At 31.0% G+C, this 5,592-nt stretch overlaps 1 non-coding gene across 1 annotated transcript; it reads right to left on the bottom strand.

The window, feature by feature from the left end:
* Positions 1-4,998: 4,998 nt before the first annotated feature.
* On the bottom strand, positions 4,999-5,071 carry TRNAT-UGU (transfer RNA threonine (anticodon UGU)). Its single transcript has one exon. It is a non-coding gene; the product is annotated as a tRNA-Thr (tRNA).
* Positions 5,072-5,592: the final 521 nt, after the last annotated feature.

Below are 5,592 nucleotides of genomic sequence, written 5' to 3'. Positions count from 1 at the left end.
TTCCCATCACTGAGCTATCATACAACCAGGATAGCATGTTTTTAAAACACCGCACAGCAGACTTATGGCTGGGGGATGCATAACCAGACTATTGAGACCAGCTAGAAGTTTCCTAATAGCCAGCCTTATCTCAAGACCAACCTCGACACAAAACTTCAAATAATCATGGAAAAAATTAAAAACAAATAACAAACAAACATATAATAATAGAAGATATAGAAAATAATTTTTATCAACTCTTAGACTCATTCTGCCAATAAACTGCCAACCCGCATTACAAGAGTACACGAGACTCACACAGTCCCTATCTCTAATTAAAATGGTATTGGCAAGGAGTGTCCCTACCGCCACCGCCAACGCCACCCACCATCACCATCAGCATCATCAATCACCAACCTTCAATATCCATCATGTTATGCATATATTCATTACTTATATTTATTATTACGTATGTATATGTAAATTTGTTATTGATTTGTATATGTTAATGTTATAGGTTTTAGTTTTTGTGTTCAATGTACAATATACAAAGGCTGAAGTGGCTGTTCTGTTATACTAAATAAATAAAAAATAATAATAACACAAAAATGGTTAATGTTCCCTTGTGACCCAATCACAAAGTCTCATTTGACATCTCTTTTTGAGCAAATTTCAATAACCCCTGGGGCTCCTAAACAAGCAGTTGCTGACTAATTGGACTGTTAATATCATCTAAATGAAATTGATATAGTAAATTTACTGAAGTACTTCTACAAATTTTTATTAAAATCACCTAAATACTTTATAATCCATTAAATGAATTCTAGAGAATTTCTGTAATAAGGGCATTTGATTATAATTTCTTAAAGAGCATTTGGTACAACAGTTGGATACTGAGGTCACCTTAATTATTTTAATTCAAGTGGGAAAGCATTAACATAAAAAAGTTAATAAATAGAAAACATTTAAGTATATACTTTTTTGTTCTTAAATGCCTTAATGAAAAAAAAGTTGAAAGTATACACATTGGAATCAAAAAAAATATTGTTCCAATCAAATAATATTTTAAACACTCAGAAACAAAATAACATTAATTTTCTAGTTGTTTTGTGGAATAGAGTCAACATTACAATTTTTATAAATTGTTAAAATATTTTCTGTATGGTCTGAGATATGAGGGTTTACCATAGAAAATATCTCAGTCTAATAGCATATTATCATAGTAAAAATATCATATTATCATATAAGAAGTAATATTTATTATGTACAATAATAGAACCCAAAAGAACACAGTAAATTTGGAAAGAGATCTCCATCTAAGAACTTACCCAAATCAATAATAAACTAACAATTAATAAAATTATGGTTTCCATATCAAGTTGTAGGATTCCCAAATATTTTTGGGAATATCTCAACAAAATTTGAAATATAAAAAATTAATGAATACAATTTTTTTTAAATTACACTTACTTTAAGAAAAGAAATGTGCCTTCAAGTTAGTCTAAATAACAGACTAATACTTCAATCTGATGACAAGATACTTGGCATCCAACCAGTGGTCAGACCACTGGCTGACACGATTTAAACATATTTATAGTCTAAGAACAGTTACAGGATATGATTTGGACAATGATCAAAATACTGTGTTATCAGTAGAATACATGTACAAACTATTGCTGTACCTAGACAAAACACCTTGGGGATTAGTGAGTAAGTCAAATTTTGAATTTAGTCATTAGTTCAGTGTTTCTCAACCTGTGGAGCATGCCCCCCCTCCCCCTAGGAGGTGTGATACTAAATGGGGGGCGTGAGCATATTGAAAAGAAAATATTATTAAAAAAATTTATTAATTTACTGAAAGGAAAGCAAAACAAAACACATTCTGACATAATAAAATACACATTTACACTGATAGTATAATACACTTATAAATAAGATTTTATCATTACTGCACAACATATTTAATAATTAACTTATCTGTAAATTAAAAACAAGTTTAATAATTATTAGTTACTCTCTTAGGCCTGTCTTGTAGAGTAAAGTTTTTGAAGGAAGGTATTAGAAAGAGAGTTCTTTTTTAAATTTAGCTGAGATCGGTATTTTTGTCAGCCACCACAGAAAATCCAGTTTCACAAAGGCAGGATGTTGAAAATGATAATAGTATATGAAATACTCTTGTTTTCAGTGCAGAAAACTCATCATCCACCCCTGCCCAAAATTCAAAAAATGATTTATTAGTAAATTGATCTCGCCACTTGCTGTGAAGTTTATGAAGATTTCTTCTTCGGCAGTTGAGAGCCCTTCAGGAGTAATTTGAAATGGGTCCCTAACCCAGTCATAACTTGCTATCAAGTTGTTGTCAGCAAGAAAATACTTCTTAAAATTCTTTGCCAGCATGGCTAAAGGATTTTCAATGGTTACCAAACCAACTTTTACATGTTGTTCTTCAGCCTTGTAAGTTTCAACATATTCATCCATATTTGCAAAAATTTTAGGATTTTTTTGCTTTTAATTTCTGCTACACAATTCCAACTTTCTAGAAAAAGCATTAACTTTATCACTCATATCCAACATATGTGTATTTGCTTCTTAGAGTTGAAGATTCAAGGTATTAAATTTCTCGAATATGTCGGCCAAGTAGATCAATTCTGTCACAAATAAACCATCTCAAGCTTCTTGGCTTCCGGTCGGCTTTCCTCTTCTAGAAAAATGGCAATTTAATTTCTTAACTCATAAACACATTGTAAAAATTACCCATGTGATAACCACCTTGCCTCACAATAAAATAGTAAGGCTGAATGTACTGCACCCATTCCTTTACAAAGTGCAGAAAAGATTCTTGATTTTTAGGAGTCTCATTTTTATATAATTTATTATGGTAACAACTGTCGTTACCATAATATTCAGGCCAGGACTCATTTCTTTGGAAGCCTTTTCTGTGGATCATGCAGTGTACCCAGACACACTGTGGAGATTTTAATTTCACAAGTGCTTGTATACTTTGGAATCTTCCAGACATTGAACAAGCGCATCATTAGTGCATATTCCGACAAACTTTTTCCACTCTATGTTTGCCTCGTTTATAAAATCATTTAAGATAGAAAATAATGTGAGTGCTGTTATTTTGAGTTCTACTGGTTTGCAGAAAAGTAGTTCTACTGCTGACATACCATCACAAAATCAAACATAGGCAATGAAATGAGCATCTTTATTGTTATCTGTTGCCTCATCAAACTGAATTGAAAACAATTTGTCATGCAAATTCCTGAAAAGTTGATGCTATACATCTTCAGCTATATCACCAATTCAGCATGCAACAGTATCATTTGATAGAGGTATGGACTGTAATTATTTGGCAAAATTATCTCCAAGCATAGTTTCTACATTCTTAACTGCAGCTGGTAAAATAAGCTCTCCACCAATGGTGAGATGCTTTTTACTTCTGGCTGACCTATATGAAACTCTGTAAGAGGAAAGTAATGCTTTTTCATTCACAAAGTTTTTTTTAAAAGTGATGATTGCTTTTCATAAGATTTTAATCTTAATTTGAAGAATTCTCATGGTTTGTTAACGTGCTCATATGAAGTGTTTCCAAATGTCGTTTTAAGTTTATTAGGTTTTATGCTCTGCTACTAAACTTTTTGAGCAAATGACACGCAGGAGCCTTTCTTCTTCATTTACTTCAGTACTGGTAAGTCCAAAATTTAAGTATTCCTGAAAATATTTACTTGATTTTATTTTCTGAACCAGGCTCATCTGTGCACTTGTTGATGCTTCACTATCGTCTAATGCTTGCTTACACCCATCTAAAAACTTATCCATGATTCTGTATATATCTACTGCCGTGAATATTTAATACTGTGAATTTCAATTAAAATGCAAATTACAACATACACATTCACGATAGATTCAATATGATATCAATTGACTCGACTGAGACTGGCTGGCTGGAATTGAATGAGGGCAGCATTTACACACGTTTGTGCAGTCAGTCACGCAGATGAACCAGAATGTTCAAGAGAAATTGGAACTTCTTGTGAAACTGCAAGAATGTCCAATATGGTGGACATAAGACAGAGAGCAGTTGACAGGTATCGATTCTGATTTTGTCAATGCAGCAGTCGGTGTTGACAAATATCAATAAATTTACTTATTCTTGGTAATTTGTAAGGTTTGTAATTAAGGTCGTAGCTTTAGTTTAAAAATACATTATTATTGTATACATTGTTATTGTATGAGAGGGGGGGGCGCGATGAAAATTATGATTGAAAATTGGGTCGCAATTACTGAAAGGTTAAAAAATGCTACATTAGGTCCAATCAAATGTCTTCAGAATAATCATGAACACTTATTAGCTTTACCTACTATCATTATTTATAACTAGTTATAATATTTTATACAATCATTCTTTGTAGACCAATAAAATAATTTTTGATTAGAACTAATACAGCTGATTATCATCTTCTTCATACAAATTAATCTCCTTATTTAAACTGACTGCAAACAATATTAATGTTAAAACAGAATATTAAAATTTTGTTTTAACATTTTCTAACTAGTTTTTCCTCAATGTCAGAAGAAATCAGTATTTATATATCACAAAAAAGATAGCTAATTTCTGAACTGTTAAGTCAATTCATCAGATATTCTTAAATATCGCAGTGGCCTCTCTAAGCCTAGATGATTGTTGGAAATATCAAGGCAGCAAACAAATAAGAAAATCACACTTTTAAAAAAATGAGGGTAAAGTTGCCTAATGAAATTTAAAAAAGGAATAGAATTTTGTTAATTTTTTTTTTTTTATTTGAAGAATCCTTTTACTCAATAGTTGGGGTATAAATGTGAGAAAATTTTGACTTGCCCAATATGCTGCATAAACTAGGGAAATGGCCAAATTATAAATAAAATAAAAATCTGTTAAACATAATTTTTTTCAGAATGTATAAAAAAAGTATGACATTTTTAACCCCGAACCGTAAATGATACCTGATAAAAAATTTTTAAATAAAAAACCGATGAAGCCCCCAGGGAGGATCGAACTCCCGACCCCTGGTTTACAAGACCAGTGCTCTAACCACTGAGCTATGGAGGCTTAACTTGTCGGCCTTCAAATTATTAGATTTAAATAAAATCTTACATGTTCTAACATAAAACTTTGTGTCGAATTAATTCAATCTAATAATAAATCATTATTTTCTCTGGTGAAGAAAATTTATTATTACATTCAAGTTAATTCTTTGTTAATTACCAAAACTCAATGATTATATTTTAAACTGGCGCGACCAACCATAGACCAGTAAAGGTATCATCTGGACTGAAAATAAATATTAGTATAACAAAATACCATTATAATAATAAGATATGATTTAATAAAATTAATTGATTTTGTCTCAAAAATTAAAATAATAAACTTATGATTTTCGAAATCGCTATAAGTGTAAATACTAGTTCTTAAACACTATACGTACTCATCACTTACTAAGTAGTAAATGTACAATTTTGTTCCGTGAATTTTTTCATTACGTGAAGAGAATTGTAAAATATTTCTCCTAAGATAACAATTTTTAATAAATCTTTATTTTCTAAGCATACTTCGTGTTCCTGCTGTGAACA

This window comes from Lycorma delicatula, chromosome 1, assembly GCF_047948215.1.
Source record: "Lycorma delicatula isolate Av1 chromosome 1, ASM4794821v1, whole genome shotgun sequence".
NCBI classification, from domain to species: Eukaryota; Metazoa; Arthropoda; class Insecta; order Hemiptera; family Fulgoridae; genus Lycorma; species Lycorma delicatula.
Note: the sequence above shows the minus strand (reverse complement) of the source record. Positions and strands in the feature narration are given on the sequence as shown.